General features: G+C 43.5%; 1 protein-coding gene across 8 annotated transcripts in view; it reads left to right on the plus strand.

The window, feature by feature from the left end:
* The window catches only part of ZSWIM6 (zinc finger SWIM-type containing 6), a 155,299-nt gene that overhangs the window by 77,874 nt on the left and 57,210 nt on the right, over positions 1-20,215 (plus strand). The window lies entirely within an intron of this gene.

Raw genomic sequence — 20,215 nt, forward strand, 5'->3', positions numbered from 1 at the left:
AATCAGGTAATGTATGTAAATGTGGATCATTAGTCTACCAATACTTTAAGATGGCTTGGAAAAAAAGTGCTAATTTACAAGAGAAACCATGTATAAGGAATACGAGTGATCTATATCGCAATATCATATAACTAATGTAGCAATGTAGTTTGATCCATATTACGATTACATATTTGTTTTTCTGCTCTTCTTTCTACAGCCATCTTATTAAGAATACCTATTTTGCAGTAAACGTACTGAATATATTTTTGATACTTTCTCTTTACTGTTAATCTTTGAAATTCTACTTATCTGTAGCTTCATTTCAAAGGCGCTTTTAAAAAGCAGAAAAACAGATACAATATTAATATTTTTTCTTTCATTAAATTAAGTTTTCTGTGGTCCTTTTCTTTGGGTTTTGTTCTGCATTGGAGTCAGGAGAGGAAATGGGAAAGGATAATGTATTAAAGATATAAGGCCAATTGGCAAAAAACTGTTCTAGCCTCGCCATTGCAGGAACATTAGGTGCAGTTGTTCGTTGAGGAAGCATATTTGACTTACTTTGTTCATTAAAGTGCCATTTGGTTTTGTTCTGCTATAGTGCCCGGTATGTAGTAAGGACTTTCCAAATATTTACGAGGATTGGTCCCTGCTCATAGGAGCTTTCAATCCAAGGACAAACAAGTACACAAATGTCAGAGGAAAAGGAATAAGACTAGGCAATTTGTATGTACAAGTCAACTTGCTTCACTGTAAGCAGCACAGCACAAGTGGATCTTCCATGTCCACATTTTGGTCCACCTGAGAGGGCCTTCCAGGTGGGAGCCACAAAGAAGAAAGCACAGTGGGGATTGTTTTGAGAATCAGATGGAAAGGTGAAGTTGGGAACAATGGTGGAGTGGTGTGGAGCTTTGAAAGTGTTGGCCAGAAGCTTATATATGATAGGCTACTGAATGGGAAGCCAGTGGAAGGAATCAGAGAAAGAAGTTAAATGATCCAGGAATATGAATTTAGTGGCAACATTTTGTCTGGGCTGCGGGAGGGGGGAGGCCAGAGGAGAGTAGTACTCAAGATGGAATATAATGAGAACCTGAAATGAGAGAGTTGGCTGTGAAGGTGGAAAAAATTAAAGGACTGTTTTTTGTTTTTTGTTTTTTTTAAAGATGAGGAGGAAGAAGCAGAAGGATTTGGAAATAGCATTAATGGGTGGGGCAAGGGATTGGAAGAGTGAAAAGTGATGCCCAAGTTGTGGGTCAGAGTGACATGGAGGTTGGTGGGATAGCCTACAGTGATAGAAAAAGGGGTGAAGAAGAGAGAGATGCCGAAAGGAGGAAAAGGGTCAGAAGTAAGAGGACAGCTGGGAGAGGAGCAGCAAGCATCTTAAAGTCCTAGGAGGCTAAGATGTTGAAGAGGAGAAGCTCCACAGTAATAACAAAAGCAGTATAGGGGTCAGAGGATGAGGCTAGAGTAGAGAGAACTGGGGTGCTGTACAAAATTAAAACTGTAATTATACTAATCCTGGATACATTGACCTAGAAAAACCAGCCACTTTATTCAGTTTGAAGTGGGGTTCCCTTCCAAGTGGTAGTACTTAACTTCTAACATGCCTTTTTAAATGTTTATTTTAAAACTGATATTGAAACCAAAACAGTAAAAACAAAAGAAAACAAAGGTTGTAAAGCACTAAACAAGCTTTTGAAAATGTTCATTTAAGCGTATGGGTAGGATGGGTTAAGAGTATCTATAAAACTAAAATGTTTGTCAGCTTGTGTGCATTGCAATTACATTTGCCTGAAAACTATAGCAATAAGCCTATTTTAATTGCCAATATAATTATCTAGTAATCAAACAATGGCAGGAATATACAAGTTGTATTTCCTACATCAAATCCAAACAAGCCAAACCAATGATCCACTACACCCTGTTAAGAACGGTTTACAAGAAAAAGACCGGTACATCAGAAAAGGGTTTAAAAAAATAAAACAAAACAACTGTCTCTGATTTTTAAGAAGATGTATCCATTTTAACTTGGTAAATAAGTTTCTGTTAAGAAAAAGTAGAATTTTCTAGTATTCCAGCTGCACATATTCTCAAATCCAGAGAACATGAAGTGTTTTAACTGGTCTTTACTCAAACTTTTATGTTGAAAAATATAAAAACCTGTTCCACAAAACCTATTAAACAATTATTTTTGAGTGCTAACAGTGACAAAAATAAGGGTAAGATCACTATCCAATCTGTCACATCCCTTTCGCCCTTAAAATGAACTTAGCTAGTTCCCAGAACAAACTTTTTTTCTTTTATAGCAGGTGTGATTTTATATATAATAAAAAAATATAATACACACACACTCTCTCTCTCTCTCTCTCTCTCTCTCTCTCTCTCTCTCTCTCTCTCTCTGTTTCTAATGCAGAGCCATGTTTCCTGTATTTGTATTGCTATGGACAGTTTACTAACATTATTGTATACATGGACTTCACTAGTCACCTTTGTATTAAGATAACCGTTCACAGATGAATGCTGCTGAACACTGTTTACAGCACCATTTGCAGAAGTCGCTTCTAAATCTGATTATGGCATGTCTTAAAAGTACTATGCTGAACCTCTTAATAAATGGAGAGTGATCTTGGGGTGACATGGTCAGAACAGTTGAGCCAGGAAGATAATTTTGGCAGCCGCACTTTGGATGGATCTGTAGGGGACAGCATAGGTATCAAAGATAAAGAGGAGGCTTCGGTAGTCAAGACGAGGGAGGAGTTCCCTGGAGAAGAGTGAATTTTGGAAGTCTAAAGGGGGAGGAAAGAGAAAACTTGGACATGGCCTGGGTATGTGGATCTATAGAGAGCAGAGTTAATGCCAAGGGTACGGTTATTGTTTTTTCTCTTGTCAAGTGTCATAATCTAAGTGTTACCTATCTGACAAGCTCCCATTTCCTTAGTGCCTGATGCTGGGGATTGAACTGGGGACTTGTTAAGGCACAAGTCCCTACAGCTTGAGCCAAAGAGACAGGCTCTGTGGCAGAGGGCTGTAACAGACTTGTCCGTTGCGGTTTGGGCACAAGGGAGAGCACATAACATGCTAACCAGCGGGTTACCTGAGCATTGACTGGGGTCAGTACCAGGTTGTAAGGCCTTCAAGGAACACTTAGGGTAGTGCTGATGGTTCAGTAAGTGGCTCCTTCTTGGTCAGTATTGCTCTAAACCTATAAAACTGGTTTGTGCGATCATTGTGCTGTTTGAGATACTATCCTTTTAAAATGAGGCCAAATCTATGCTAGGCATGGTTTGCTGGTATACCAGCCAAGTGCTCTTGGTGTGGATGCATCTCAAAAGAGCAACACTCCTAGTTCTAGCGTGCCTACCCTTTCTCCCCCAAGGGAAACAAGCTAAATCAGCAAAAGTCCAATTTTGCCAGTATGACTGTGTCTACACAATGGGCCCTTGCCGCCACAGCTAGCTAGCTGTATGGGTCACAAATCACACCTCTGACCAACATAGTAATTCTGGCAAAAATTTGTAGTTGTAGACATGGCCTGGACTGTAGAACTGAGGTCCAAGATCTTGTATACCTGCCAACTCTCACTCATTTTTTTTGTTTGGTTGGTTGTGTTTTTTTTTTGAAGGACTGAGTAAAAAAACAAATATTTTTGCTAACAAATAGGAACTTCCCCTCTCTTGGATAAGCACAATTAACATGATAATACTGCTGTCCTAGTTGGCTTCATTTGTAGAACTATATAGGGTTTATCTGTAACTTCCAAATGGACTTCCTGACCTAGATCATGCAGGACAAGTTTTTCTAGGTCTAGATGATGTAAACCCAAGAGTTCTGAAGGATCTTATCAGTTTAAATGGCTAGGAAAAATCATGCAATCTCATTAAGAAATTTGACTGCACCAAAGGATTGGAGGGTAACACATGTTGCACCTGTGTTTTATAAAAGACTCTCTTAAAGATCCATAGAATTACAGACCAGTAAGCCTTCTATACCTTGTAAATTAGTTCAAACTCTAACAATAGAATTAAAAACCCACACACCTGGAAAACGATATAGGTAGGGTCTAAGCAGATTGGTTTCTACAAAGGAAAGTTGTCTGGCCAATGTGATAGAATTCTTTAAATGTATGAGGTGGTGGATAAAAGAGAATCTGTTAACTAAGAGACTAATTTGTAGTGTTGTGGTAAAAGCTATAGACACTGTTGTCCGGGGTGAGGGATAAAATATTATTCTGCATAAGAAACTGTCTAAAAGACAGAAAACAAAGTGGTCGTTTTTCATCATAGGGAAGCAGAATACTAACTGCAGGATGACTTGAGGTTTCATACTAGAACTGGTGTTTTAATGTGTTGATTAATGATCTGGAAGAAATGGGGTAAGCAGTGTGGTGGCAAAAACTGCAGAAGACAAAAATAAATATTTGTTAGTCAAAACCAGAGACGATTCTGAGGAACTCCAGAGAAGCCTAACCAAGCCAGGTGAATGGGAGAGACAATGGCTGATGAAACTCAGTGTTGATTAAATACAAAGTAATATGTGTTAAAGGGAAACTTGAACTATTCATACAGATTACATGGTTCAAAATTAACAGCAGTGACTCAGGAAAAAAAGTTGGGCATCATTGTGGACAGCTCAGTGAAGATCTTAGTTCAGTGTGCAGTTATAGCTTTAAAAAAAACAAGTAAAATTCTAGGATGCATAAGGAATGGGATGGAGAATGATACAGGAAAACATTATCCCGTTGTGCAAATTAGGGGTTTGCCTTCATCTGGAGTACTGTCTGCAGTACTGATTAATTCTGCAATATCCTTTTTGAGATGCAGTTGAGGAGATTCAGAGAAGGGTATGAAGAATGAATAGGACCATGGAAAAAATCTCATAGGAAGAGACTTAAAATATTTGGCCTGTGTATTTTAGAAAGGAAACTAATAACAGGACACATGAGAAATGTATACAAAATAATGCATGGTCTAGAGAAGGTAGTTCAGGAGTTTCTGTTCTATGAGACAGGAAGCACCAGAACAAGGGCGCACACAATGATTATTGAAAGGTGTCCAGTTCAAAACTGGTCAAATGCTGCTTCACACCACTTGACTTGAGAATTCATTGCTACAGGGTGTTGCTGAGGCCAAGAATTTAGCAAGATTTTGAGTGATTGGACATGTATAGATAACATGAATATCCAGTTATAATAGTTAATGTGAGGAAAGTATTTTGGAAGATGTATGTAACCGTGCTTCTGGGTGATTTTTTAAAGACTATATTGTGGGTTACACAAAAAAGTGTTACCCTAACCCTCATCTGCCCACTATGGTGTTTCTTGCAACTTCTTCTGAAGCATCTGGTGCTGGCCACTTGGATATTGAGCTAGATGGATCACAGGTGTGATCCAATGTGGCAATTCCTGTATTCCTGTGCTACTGTGTACTGTTAAATAGGCATAAGCGTTCCTCCCCAAAAGGTGTTTGAAATTTATTGGCAAATGAAGTGTTTCAGGTATAAGTTTGAAGCATTTAGGGATCAAAGACATAATATAATTGTGACTGTTAATTTGACCATGTGTGAATTTTATATAATTCAAATGGTGCCTCTAAAGTAATTCAGTTTAATTCTCACTACATTTATAGAAGTTAATTACCATGCTGTTGTGTCGGTAACATACAGAATCACTGCACTCTGATAGGCTGAACCAATTCCATTTTTGCTTACTACAAATTAAAGCATGCTCTTATTTGAAATTTTTATTTCCATGCCCTCATCCCCTCCTCTTAATGCTGTCATCAGATGACACTTAAAGGTTTAAATCAGGGATGCACAACCTTTTGGCATGCGGCTCGCCAGGATAAGCACCCTGGTGGTCCGGGCTGGTTTGTTTACCTTCTGCGTCTGCAGGTTCGGCTGATCCCGCCTCCCACTGGCCACAGTTTGCCGTCTCAGGCCAATGGGGGTGGTGGGAAGTCGTGGCCAGCACATCCCTCGGCCCGCACCACTTCCCACTGCCCCCATTGGCGTGGGACAGCAAACTGCAGCCAGTGGGAGCTGCGATCGGCCAAACCTGCAGACTCGGCAGGTAAACAAACCGGCCTGGCCCGCCAGGGGGCTTACCCTGGCGAGCTGCAGACCAAAGGTTGCTGATCCCTGCTTTAAATGATCTACCATTAATTGTATGAATATTTTTACAAATTTTAAATGTATGTGAAGTGTACTAAAATATGGGTTGAATAAGTGGTTTGCATAGATTTGACTGAAGATAGAAACATTGTTCAGAAATGAGGAGTGGGGGAATTGTGCATAGATACTGTTTGTATTTTAACCAGATTTGATGGATGGTAGTTCCTGAGTAGTCTGCACCATACAGGCTTCTCTTTTTCCTGTGCCAGAGTCTAGAAAGCCACAACTCTGGTAAATGCAGGTTTGAAAGAAGTCTAAGCTCCTTGTTTCACTCTCACTTTCAAATATTGTTCTTTTAGAGTGAAATTTCTACACTTGTTCAAAGGTTAAATGTAATTCAAAAGCTCAAGCCAAGTTGTCTGAGATGTTTTAAGCAGTGTCAACAAGAAAAATTTCTTTTAATAGTCTTCAGAAATGTAAATTAAAAATAAAACTGATTCTTCAGCTCAGGCCTTGAAAATGGGCTAGTTTTTAAAAAGATAGCTTTTCATTGTCATCATAGTCTGTGGAAACAAGCACCTTTCTGAAATAATTTGGTTCATGGATATCATAACAAATGTTTGAAAAAGACATACTGGCCATGCACAATATTTTTAATTATATAAACATTTTTCTTAAGCCATAGAAGCACAAATTAAACATGTATATCCTTATTTATATACTGAACATGTTTGTGTATATATAAATTAAAAATGGCCATAAGTGCATTAAATAAAATCTGTTTTAAAGACCAGTCATGACTGATAAGTTAACTAATCCTGTGGTGAGGAGGGAACAAATATGGGAGTGTCTAAACTGACACCATTTAATTACAGGTTTTTAAAATATTTCATATAATTAGATAGTGTTTTTTTTTCACTTTTAAAGCTCAAAGGTATGCTAATTAATCCTCATGACACCTCTGAAGCACATAAGTGATATTTATCCCCAATTTACAAATAGGGAAAGGGAGTTGGTATTGATGCTAGGATTAAACTCAAGAATTTCTGGCTCTCAGTTCTGTGCTCCTTCCAACAACAAACTGTACTTCATTAGAGATTTAGAACTGTGCATTCAGGAGTCACATTGAATCATAAGAGAAGCATTCTCTTGGAATGGAGCCTTTACCTTTTTTTGACTTGGAATTTATCCCTCCCTGCCAATGGTTGTCTGGGCCTTCAGCTATCTTAGGCCTGGTCTACGCTGCGACTTTAGGTCAAATTTAGCAGCGTTACCTCGATTTAACCCTGGACCCGTCCACACGACAAAGCTATTTTTTCGACTTAAAGGGCTCTTTAAATCAATTTCTTTACTCCACCTCCGAGTGAATTATTGCTGAAATCAGCCTTGACGGGTCGAATTTGGGGTAGTGTGGACACAATTCGACGGTATTGGCCTCCGGGAGCTATCTCAGAGTGCTCCATTGTGACTGCTCTGGACAGCGCTCCCAACTCAGATGTACTGGCCAGGTAGACAGGAAAAGACTCGCAAACTTTTGCAAAATTTCCTGTTTGGCCAGCTGATCAGCACAGGTGACCATGCAGAGCTCATCAGCATGATGTGCACATTGCCAGGGCACATTGCCTGACCCGTACTTTATGAGAAGTCTATGACCATGTCTATGTCCTCATCACTCTCGTCACCATGCTGCCGTCGCCTCCTCGTCTGGTTTTGCACGAAACAGTTGTCTGACGTTGCTCTGACAGAGGGAGGGGCGACTGACGACATGGCTTACAGGGAATTACCGTACATCTCCTGGGTGCTCGGGAGAAGACGGTGCAGTATGAGTGCTAGCCATCGTCATTTCCCGGGTGCTCGGCAGAAGATGGGAATGACCTGGCTGAGTCACTCCCATGTCTGCCTAGGCGCCCCTGACCGACCTCACCGAGGTCAGCTAAAAGAGCACCCAGGAATACGACGACGATGGCTACCAATCGTAATGCACCATCTGCTGCCAAAAGGCAATGAACTGCTGCTGTGTAGCAATGCAGTCCCACGTCTTCCAGCACCCAGGAGATGTACAGTGATGTACAGCTGAGCGGGCTCCATGCTTGCCGTGGTATGGCGTCTGCTCAGGTAACTCAGGAAAAAAGGCGCAAAACGATTGTCTGCTATTGCTTTCACGGAAGGAGGGAGTGTGGGTCCTGATGACATGTACCCAGAACCACCTGCGACACTGTTTTTGCCCCATCAGGCATTGGGATCTCAACCCAGAATTCCAGTGGGCAGCGGAGACTGTGGGAACTGTGGGATAGCTACCCACAGTGCAATGCTCCGGAAGTCGACGCTAGCCTCGGTACTGTGGACGCAGTCCGCCGACTTAATGCACTTAAAGCATTTTGTGTGGGGACACACACAATGGACTGTATAAATGATTTCTAAAAAACTGACTTCTATAAATTCGACCTAATTTCGTAGTGTAGACATACCCTTAGGCAGGTGTACAACTGCCTTTGTAATGTAACCCCCCTGCCTAGGCACCTGATGTTTTGACAGAACAAAAGATCCTGGTATCGCAGTGGTGATGTCGGATAGGTGGGAATCCTCTACTCTGCTGCAGTCCTTTTACTTATAAAGGAAATGAAAACTGGCAGTGCATCCACCTGGCTGGACCCCTGTACACACTCAATGGGAGCCTCCAGGAATAAACCTATTCTAATCTGTGCAATGGGTCTAACTAAAAATACCAATTATAAACAATATACACCCACTATACATTTAGATTAAAGTTAACATACCTTTACTTAACAACTTAAGGAAACATGGTATAACAGACTGAGATTGAATGTCGCTACTAATTTAAGTCAGCGAGGATGGCCGTTTCATCAATCTATTAAAAAATACACTTTACAGTAGTAAATGAAATGTATCTAATTTGCATTAAAACTGCCAGCATTTAACCCACTCCTGAGTGGACACTCCTCTGGATTTCAGAGTTCTAAACACTTGTTTGTGTGGGTGTGCTTGGAGATCTTGAGGCTGAAGACAACACTTTGTTGGTCCAGTGAATCAGTCCAGCCAAGGCAGCAAGGGGCAGGACAGTTCTAATTTGGGATCCTTTCAAGCTGCACACGCCTTCTGAAGATTGGAGTTGTTTTAATCAAATGTCAGCAAATGTGGATTCTGGTTTCATGAGAAGACCATTCTGCTCTTCTCAGACTCAGACAACTCCTTAAAGGCTTTGCTGTGCCCCTTCCCTTGCAAGTACTTTTCCAAACAAGGGTGATGGTTACTCGCACTGCCTTCACTGCAGATCTACCTCAGTTAGCTCTGGGCATAGCAACAGTCTCTGTCCTGCTTCCAGTGAAGCCACCAACAGTCTCTGAGGCTTCCTGCTTGCTCAAAGCCATAGCAGATTCTCAGTAGTAGCTTCTGGCTTCCTAGCAGCAGCTCCTGATATGGACAAAGCTTCACAAAAGCAATCTCATTACTTCTCCAAAGTAGAGCCCATCTCATGCTCTCCCTAGAAGAAGTCCCCTCTATTTCTCTCTCTCTCTCTCTCTCTCACCCCCAAGGCATCATGGGAATTGTGGACTCCAAGGCTGGATTACAGTGCTCAGGATCTTTCCAATTGGAACACACTCAGTTGAGTTTAGAGGCCCCTCTACTAAAGGGTGCCTACAATAAGCAATAGGAACCATGTTCTTTTTCTTAAACTCAGTTTCCGCTACTGCTTTAAACTACTACCCTAGCTAATAAAAAAAAATCATATCTATTGCTCTGATGGGGGGAGAGGGGGAGAGAGAGAGACTGGACCTATGAAATGTTTATTATGAGTGAATGTAGTACTCTTGAAAAGTAACCAGTTGAGCGACCTGGATAAAATCTTCTGTTTATCCACAGAACAGGGGTGACATGGGTAGTGGCAACTCAAGTCCCCATACTGCACTACCACTGTGCCTCAACCTTGACCAGCAAGGACTAATTCTTCAGGTGAGAAGGTAGCTTAGCATGGCCATGCCCCTTCAGACATTGGCCTCCATGCCTTTTTAGTCCATGACCATTGACTAAGACCGCTACAAGGGTTGTTGGAAAAATTAGTGAGTTATAACTGTAAACTCTGTTTTGGGGAGAACACCCTGTTGCCAAACAGACAATAAATACACATAAGGAAATTCCTTTAACTTTTTTTCTAACTAAAAAAAGGGAAAAGACCATACTGAGCATAACACGTGCAGCTTTCTGAGAGAGGAGGCTCCAGACGCTGGATGAAGTCTCTGTAATAGTAGGCTGAGCCATATTTGTGAGCAGACCCTCAACTTGGTGTCTTTGGCCTTTGTTACCAAGACTTCTGGCATCTTGCTGGCTACAATGGTTAAGGGCACAGTGCTACTGTGGAAACAGTTTCAGAAACTGGCTGAAACCAGAACATAAGAAAGGCCATACATACTGACTTGGACCAATGGTTCATGTAACCCAGTATCCCGTCTTCTAACAGTGACCAGTGCCAGATGCTTCAGAGGGAGTGAACAGAACAGTGCAATTTAGTGAGGGATTCATCCCCTCTGCTCCAGTCCCAGCTTCTGGCAGTCAGAGATTTAGGGATACCCAGAGCATGAGGTTGTGTCCCTGACCATCTTGAAGGATTGCCATTGAAGGACCTATGAACTTGCCTATTTCTTTCTTGAACCTAGTTACACTTTTGGCCTTTACAACATCCCCTGACAATGAGTTTCACAGGTTGAATGTTCATTATGTGAAGAAGTACTTCCTTTTGTTTGTTTTTAAACCTACTGCCTATTAATTTCATTGGGCCAACCCCTGGTTCATGTCTTATGTGAAGGGGTAAATAACACTTATTCACTTTCTCCTCACCATTCATGATTTTATAGACCTTTGTCATATCCTCTCTTAGGCTATGTCTATACTACCCACCCGGGTCGGCGGGTAGCGTTCGACTTCTCGGAGTTCAATATATCGCGTCTTGTCTAGACGCGATATATCGAACTCCGAACGCGCTCCCGTCGACTCCGGAACTCCACCACCGCGAACGGCGGTGGCGGAGTCGATGGGGGAGCCGCGGACTTCGATCCCGCGGCGTCTGGACGGGGGAGTAGTTCGAACTAAGGTAGTTCGAGTTCAGCTACGCTATTCACGTAGCTGAACTTGCGTACCTTAGTTCGACCTCCCCCCCCCCCAGTGTAGACCAGGCCTTAGTTATCTCATTTCTAAGCTGAACACTCCCAGTCTTTTTATGCTTTCCTTTCCTTTCTTTTTACTCGTATGGAAGCTGTTACATACCTCTATTAATTTTTGTTGCCCTTCTCTGGACTTTTTCCAATTCTAATTATTATTTTTGAGATGTGGTGACCAGAACTGAACGTAGTATTCAAGATGTGGACATACCTTTGGCTTATATAGAGGTATTATATTTACTGTCTGATTATCTATCCCTTTCTTAATGGTTCCTAACATTGTTGGCTTTTTTTGTGTGTGACTTAAATCCGTTTTAATTTATCCGTTTGTTCTACAACATATTCTATTGACGCCTCAATCTGGGACAGTTCTTCATTCTTTTTAGGTAACAAATCTATCTCGAGTATGGGACTTTCACTTGCATCCTCTGCATTGAAGACAGATGCAAAGAATTCATTTGGCTTTTCCGCAACAGCCTTGTCTTCCTTGACTATTCATTTATCACCTTGATCACCACTGGCTCCTGTTTCTGATGTGTTTTTTTTTTTTTTTAAAAGCTGTTTAGTTTTTGTCTTTTGCTAGTTGCCCTTCAAATTCTTTTTTGGGCTTCCTAATTATACCTTGACTTAACAGAGTTTGTTCCTTTCTATTTTCCTCAGTGGGATTTTATTTCCAATTTTTAAATGTTGTCTTTTTATCTGTAAATGCGTCTTTTACTCTGTTTAGCCATGTAATCGTGCGTGCCGGGGCTCGACCCTCTCTGAGGGGCGGAGGGGAGCCACACCGGCTCACTACACCCGTCTGGTCCAGGTTGGTCCCCCGGCGGTCCTGGGCGACAAACACAAAGTCCCCCGGCACGGGCCCTCTTGGCCCACGGCTGGTTAAAGCACAAGATTCGGGAGCGGTGGGGGGGGCGGCTCAGGCCTTCTGCTTCAGGGCTGAGCAACAGTACAGAGTCACAGGAGCTCAGGCCCTCTGGTGCAGGGGCTGAGCAACGATACAATTTAGTATATAGGCCCAGGCCCTGGATCAGGGCAGGGCAACAAACAGTCAGGGCTCAGGCCCTTAGGCAGGGGCTGAGCAGGCAAACAGTTTAGTACATAGGCCCAGGCCCTTACGCCTGAGCGTTGAGGTGAGGGGGAAGACTGCCACTCGTGAGAGGGGTGGCAGGGGGGACCCTAGCAGTGGCTATCACCGCTGACGGTCAGTGGGGATCCTGACCGCAACACACTGACATAGGTTCGGGTGTGTCTGCAGCCTGACTGGGGTCGGCTACCCCCGGGCTACTTCCAGTCTCCCCCTCAGGGCCTACCTGGTCTGTGGCGTCGGTCCCCAGCCAGTCCACCAGCATGGGCTCCTCGCGGCAAGGGCTTGGTGGCAGGTCCGGCAGCTCCTCAGGGAAGTCTGGCCAGGCGTGTTCGGGCGGCTCCTCTGGGTAGCAGCAGGGGCAGGGAGGCTCCGGTGGCTCGTCCGGATAGAAGGCACAGGGAAGCTCCAGGGGCTCCTCCGGGTAGTGGGCGCAGGGAAGCTCTGGGAGTTCCTCCAGGTAACGGGCGCGGGGAAGCTCTGGCCAGTCTGGGTGACTGCCTGGGTCCCGGAGGTTTCCCACTCTCGAGCTCCCTGCGGCACGTCTGCTCCCTGCGGCGGCTGGCTCCTGACTGAGCTCTGGCGGCTGGCTTTTATACTTCCTGTCCCACCCCTTGACTTCCGGGGGGTGGGAACAGGCAGCGGTGGCTCCGCCCACTTCAGTGTCTGCAAGGGCGCTCCCTCCGCTGGGCAGGAGGGGAGCCACACCGACTCACTACAAGCCATGATGGCATTTTTAGTCCTATTTCATTTTTTTTTAAATGTGGAGGTATAGATATAATTTGAGCCTTTTATTATGGTGTTTTTTAAAAGTTTCCATGCAGTTTGCAGGCATTTCAGTCTTACGACAGTTCCTTTTAATTTCTGTTTAAGTAGCCTCCTCATTTCTCTATAGATCACCTTTTTGAAGTTCAATGGTACTATGGTGTGTTATTTTGGTATTTTCTCCCTACAGAGATGTTAAATTTAATTACATTATGGTTGCTATTAGTGAACAGGTCATCTATATTCCCCTCTTGGACAAGATCTTTTGCTTCACTTAGGACTAAATTGAGAATTGCCTCTCCCCTTCTAGGTTCCAGGACTAACTGCTCCAAGAAGTAGTCATTAATTTTATCTCTGTATCCCATCCTGAGGTGACATGTTCCTAGTCTACATGAGGACAGTTGAAATACTCCATTATTACTGGGCTTTGTTTTATTAGTCTCTCTAATGTCCCTGAGTATATTTCACAATCACTGTCACCATCATGGTCAGGTGATTGTTAGTATATTTCTACTGCTATACTCTTATTATTTGAGCATGGAATTTCTATCCATAGAGATTGTATGGTCGAGTTTGTCATTTAATATTTTTACTATATTTGATTCTATGCTTTTTTTACGTATAGGGCCACTCCTCCACCAGCATGACCTCTTCTGTCATTCCTATATATTTTGTACCCTGGTATTATTGTATCCCATTGATTATCATCATTCCACCAATTTCTGTGATGCCTGTTACTTCAGTATCCTCATTTAATACCAGCCACTCAAGTTCACCATCTTAGTATTTGGACTTCTAGCATTTGTGTACAGGCACTTAAAAAATCTGTCAATATTTAGTTGTATGCCTTCATGTAATGTAACTGAATGGAACTCTCTTTTGCTTGACTATTTCTCTTCAGTTCCTACCTGTAATTTATCAACTTCTGTCCTCTTCTCTTTATGAGGGTATAGAATATCCCCTTTAATAAATCCTCCCCTAAGGGATGTGTCTGTCTGGACCGTGCGTTCCTCCACACATGTCAACATTCCCCTAAGCCTTAGTTTAAAAACTCCTCTTTGAGCTTTTTAATTTTACATGCCAGAAGTCTGGTTCCATTTTGGTTTAGGTGGTGCCCATCCTTCCTGTATAATCTCATTTGTTCCTAAAATGTTCCCAATTCCTAATAAACCTAAATCCCTCCTACCAACACAGTCTGATCCATGCATTGAGACCATGCAGTTCTGCCTGTCTAACTGGACCTGCACATGGAACTGGAAGCAATTCAGAGAATAGTACCATGGAGGTCCTGGACTTGCATCTCTTGCCTAGTAACCTAAATTTGGCCTCCAGGACTTCTCTCCTACCTTTCCTTATGTAATTGGTGTCTACCTGTACCACAACCACTGGCTCCTCCCCAGCACTGCATATAAGTCTTGTCTAGATGTCTTGAGAGATCCACAACCTTCCCACTTGACAGGCAATTCATCAAGCAGTTCTCCCAGTCATCACAAACCCAACTCTCTATTTCTAATAAATCCCACATTACTATTGCCTGTCTCTTCCAAATAACTTGGGGTCACCTCCCTCAGAGGAGGATCCTCAGTGCGAGGTGATATGACATCATCTGAAAGGCGGATCCGCAACTATGGGAATGTTTCCCTCTGCTCCAGCTTTACATAGTCCTTCCCCAAGACTTTCATCCTCCTCTACAGCACAGAAGCTGCCAGATTAGGGGGTGGGACTGCTCTGCTCTGTCCCAGAAAGTCTCACCTATGTACTGCTGTCTTCCTTAGCACCTGCAGTTTAGCCACTCTGGTCTCATGAGCCCGTACGTGGTCTCTGAGGGCCATGAGCTCCTTGCACTGAATGCATACATACGCCACCTGCCCTCAAGGCAGGTAATCATACATGCTGCATTCTTTGCAATAAACTGGATAGCCCCCACTCTGCTGCTGGACTTGTGCTTCATTATTTTTACTCTTGCAGGGTTTGGGGTTTTTTTGGCGGAAGGGTGGTTGTATTTGTTTTCTGTGGGGGGAGGGGGTTGGACGGGTCAGTTATTGGCCTAAGTTTAGAGAATGTTTATTAGGTGTATCTGGCTCATATGCTCCTGCTCTAATCTCTCTCCGAAAACTGTTTGCTGTCCCTGTTTGCTAGGTCCTCTAGTTGCTTAAGGGCTGGCTGTTCTCCCTGAGTTAGCTGCCAGATTAGGATCCTAAAGAGATTCTAAAGGGATCAGGGCTCAATGGATGGCAGACTAGCCCCTCACTAGGAAGCAATCAGCCTAGGCCAGGGGTGGGCAAACTATGGCCTGCAAGGCAGATCCGGGTCAGGCGTGGTCCTGCTCCAGCCAGGGCGTAGGGTCAGGGACTGTACCATACGGCTGTTGGAACCCACGGCATGGCCCTGCTCCTGCTCCAGCTCCTACGCGCTCCAATGGCCCCCCTCTGGTGCTCCAATAGGAGCTGCAGGGGCAGTGCCTGCAGATGCGGAGGTGTGCAGAGCTGCCTGGCTGCCCCACCGCATAGGAGCTAGAGAAAGGACATGCTGCTGCTTCTGGGAGCTGCTTGAGGTAAGCTCCGCTGGAAGCCTGCACCCCTGAGCCTCTCCCCATGCACCAACCCCCTACCCCAGCCATGATCCTGTTCCCCAAACCCCTCAATCCCAGCCTGGAGCACCCTCCTTCACCTCAAACCCCTCATTCCCCGCACCTCCAGCTGGAGCCCTCACTCCCCCAATCCCCACTCCTCCCGCACCCTGAACTCCTCATTTCTGGCCCCACCCCAGAGCTTGCACCCCCAACCAGGGCCCTCACCCACTCCCGCACCCCAACCCTAATTTTGTGAGCATTCATGGCCCACCATACAATTTCTATTCCCAGATGTGGCCCTCGGGCCAAAAAGTTTGCCCACCCCTTGCCTAGGGTAAGCACACTGCCTGCTAAATAGACCACACTATACACTTCAATCAAGAAAGCACACAACAGACAAACAGACGACAAACTCACCCCGAGGGTCACCTAGTCACTCCTCCTTCACTTGAAGAGAACTCCTTCTCAAAACTGCCCTGTTTATTACTCCTGTATTGGAGAACTTTCTGGCAATGTTATTGTTACAGTTCTGGGCTGATCTGATACCAGTGTTCCAGTGACAGGATGTAGATTCTCTAGGAATGACAATATCCTTGTTGAAATTCAGCATTATAGCACAAACTGACTTGCGAGCTTTTGATAAAATGTAAATAGTTCCACAAAGAATTTGGTTTTTCACAAATAGCAAAGTTTAGCTGTGACATCTTACTAAAATTAATTTAAATTATAATTTATCTCAGCCAGTTTATTTTAAAACAAGTTTTGTGTTTTATAAATGACAAGTGCAATAAGTAGTTGTCTTTGTGTGTTTTGGAGCAATGAAATATTTAAGCTATTTTGGAAGGTGATACAAAAAACTTGAGTTGCTGCAACAGCTGCACTGCCTGTTCTCCTGTGGCTTGATTTCCCTTTTTATCTCATTTTGTGCAACTGAAGATGTGTCAGCATTTGTTTCATGAAAGCCCCTTAAAATGAACAGAGTAAAGAGAGAAGGACTTTTAGAGTGAAGTTTTTCATTCCTTCGTTTCATAATGTCCTGGGCTCAATTTTTTGTCTTCACACACTCTAAACAGCTCCCCTGGAAGTCAGTGGGAGTTGTACGTACGTATTCAAGGGGACAGTTTTTCTCTCTCAATTGAAAAACCTATTTAAGGATAAAATCCCCACAAGATTCCAATTCTTAAGGTCTCAAGCATTAGGAACTCCAAGCTATAAGATTTTTGGCTTTCTGAGGTACTAGCAGTTGAGTACAAAACACCTCTCTGCTCTTCAAAATCTTCCAGTTGTCTTCACTAGTCAAAGAAGGAGCTCATTTTAAGAGGTTCAACCAGATTTTCAGCCATCTATAAGCTTTTCTAAATGGCATAGCTAGAATGGAGAAAAAATTTCTAAATCATTAGAATTGAAGTAGTGATTTTTAATTAAAAAACTCTGGAGAACTTTCTGTCCTCTTTTTAAACTTCTCAGCACTTATTGAAAAAAGTATTTGAATCAATACCTTTGTTTCTAGTTAGTGCACTATTTTTATAGTGTTGGTTACAGAAGGATACTTAAGGTATGTCTACACTGCAGTTAAAAACCCATGACCAGCCTGTTTCAACTGACTCAGGCTCACATGGCTTGGAGTAAGTCTATGTTTAATTGTGGCTCTGGGACCCTCCCCCTTCACCAGGTCCCAGCACCTGGGCTCCTGCCCGAGCCAGAACATTTATACCACAATTAAACAGCCCTTTAGCCTGGGCCCCGCAAGCCTGAGTCAGCTGACCCAGGCCAGTTGTGGGTTTTTAATGCAGTTTAGACATACCCTTAGGCCCTGTCTAGACTAAGATTTAAGTGGTGAAATGTTACATCAAGTTACATAGCTGAATTGCTAACAGGTTCTAGAACTCAGGCTATGGCTATACTTGCACTTCAAAGCGCTACCGCGGCAGTGCTTTGAAGCGCTAAGTGTAGTCAAAGCGCCAGCGCTGGAAGAGAGCTGTCCGTACTCCACCTCCCTGTGGGGAATAACGTACAGCGCTGGGAGCCGCGCTCCCAGCGCTGGGGCTTTGACCACACTGGCGCTTTGCAGCGCCGCAATTTGCAGCGCTGGAGAGGGTGTGTTTTCACACCCTGCTGCAGCGCTGCAAATTTGCAAGTGTAGCCATGGCCAAAGAGTCAAAGCAGTTGTACTTTAGAATGTGCTGAACTGGTCAAGGTAAAGCCTTTAATTCAACCACTTGAGCATGTTCTAAAGTACAGTTGCTTTGTCTTGATTAGAGTTCTAGAAGCGGTTAGCTATTCAGTGGGATTAACTTGGTCTATCACAGGGGTCGGCAGCCTTTCAGAAGTGGTGTGCCGAGTCTTCATTTATTCACTCTAATTTAAGGTTTCGCGTGCCAGTAATACATTTTAATGTTTTTAGAAGGACTCTTTCTATAAGTCTATAATATATAAGTAAACTATTGTTGTATGAGAGGATATGGCTACACTTACAAATCTGCAGCGCTGGTAGTTGCAGCGCTGGTCGTCCAGCTGTGCAGGGCCAGCGCTGGTGTGTGGCCACACTCACAGCTACCAGCGCTGCAGTGTGGCCACATTTGCAGCGCTGTTGGGAGTGATGAATTATGGGCAGCTATCCCAGCATTCAAGTGGCAGCAACGTGCTTTTCAAAAGAGGGGGGTGTGGGGCAGTGTGACAGGGACCGGGTGGGGGGGGGGGCGGGGCGAAGAGAGAGTGGATTTTTGGAACTGACACTGTGCAAAATCAGAAAATTTTCCCACCCCCTTACTGTTAACTGCAAACAGCCTGCATCCAACATACTCTCTTTCCCCCCTCTGTCCCCTCCCCCCGTTTCTCTCAAGCAAAGCAAACATTCAACCCCTGTGAATGACTCCTTTTCTCGCTGCTGGTCAAGCAAAATGCAAACACTCAACCCCTGTGAATCACGCAGGGAGGAGGATCTCATTTGATTGTTCACAGATTGATCACAGCAAACAGGAGAGAGCAGCTCCGGTAGCAAGGGAGCTCCGGAGGTTCACAACAAAACAAAGAGAGGCTGCATAACAAAACAAAGGGAGTAATTTAGTTAAAAGCATTCTGGGATACACCCTTATACCCTGGAGGCCAATAACAGCGCTGGTGTGTGGCCACACTTGATGACCAGCGCAGCAGCACCAGTGCTGCAATCCTTATTCCCCATGCTGAGTGAGGTGTACGGCCAGTGCTGCAGCCAGGGAGTTGCAGCGCTGGAAGTGCCCTGCAGGTATGGCCACTTACTAATTGCAGCGCTGGAAAGCCTCCACCAGCGCTGCAACTCGCAAGTGTAGCCATACCCTAAAGTAAATAAGGTTTTTAAAATGTTTAAGAAGCTTCATTTAAAATTAAATTAAAATGCAGACCCCCCCCAGGCCAGTGGCCAGGACCCGGGCAGTGTGAGTACCACTGAAAATCAGCTCGCGTGCCGCCTTTGGCATGCGTGCCATAGATTGCATACCCCTGGTCTATCACATCACTTTAAAATCTTAATCTAGACAGGGCATAAAATTGCAGTTTGACTCTGGGCTTGTCTGCTTTGTAGATAACTTGTGTTGCTCCTAACTCGAGTTACATCCACACACACAAAACCTTTCAACTCAAGTTATCTAGCCTGTCAAGGATATAGGCTAAAACTTGCATTAGCACATCTTGTCAGCTGCTAATACAGATACTCTCTGCGGTAATCTAATTGCTCTGTGTTGTCTGAGTGCTGTTTCATAGTGTAGCTGCTCAAGATAGGGTAACTTAAAAGGAGTTAACTCTAGGGTGACCAAATGTCCCGATTTTATAGGGACAGTCCCTATATTCAGGGCTTTGTTTTATATAGGCGCCTATTACCTTCCACCCCCATCCCGATTTTTCACACTTGCTGTCTCGTCACCCTAGTTAACTCCATTAGGTACACTCAAAGTAACTGTGCAGTGAAGACCTAGCCTGTGTAAAAATGCTTATTAACCAACGGATCCGTTCCCTCTACATGATTACTTATGAGTTCTTCTACTGCGTTTCAGAATTGTACACCAAATATCAATCACTTATATCTGTGTAAGATTATTGAAGGCACTGGGTGTTGTACAGGTGTCATGGAAGACACTATTTGAAGACACTGTGATTGAAGAAATACTAAAGGAAACATAATTTGGCTTGCAGAACCTTTTCGTCTATGTACTGGTGCACTAAAAGGGGAACCTCAAGCTGGTTTGGCAATTCTGGCAAGAAAAAAATCTTGTAATTGAAAATGTTTGTTATAAACTTTACTTAGATCATGAACACACACTTTAAACTTTCCAGAATACCTTTGTTTCAGGTATTGTGCTATATTTTTTTTTGTGAAACTGACATAAAACATCAGATTACAGAACATTTTTTTTGTAAAAACCCTTGTAATTAAACAGGTTTTTGTTTAGTTTTTAGTTAATTCTTAAATATTATTACTTGGAGCCCCTTTCTCCTCTTCTCTGAGTGATCGAGGTACTGAGAAAAATATTTTAATAAGGTAAAGCTACAATACCC

The sequence above is a fragment of the Mauremys reevesii genome, linkage group 6 (genome assembly GCF_016161935.1).
Source record: "Mauremys reevesii isolate NIE-2019 linkage group 6, ASM1616193v1, whole genome shotgun sequence".
Taxonomy (NCBI): domain Eukaryota; kingdom Metazoa; phylum Chordata; order Testudines; family Geoemydidae; genus Mauremys; species Mauremys reevesii.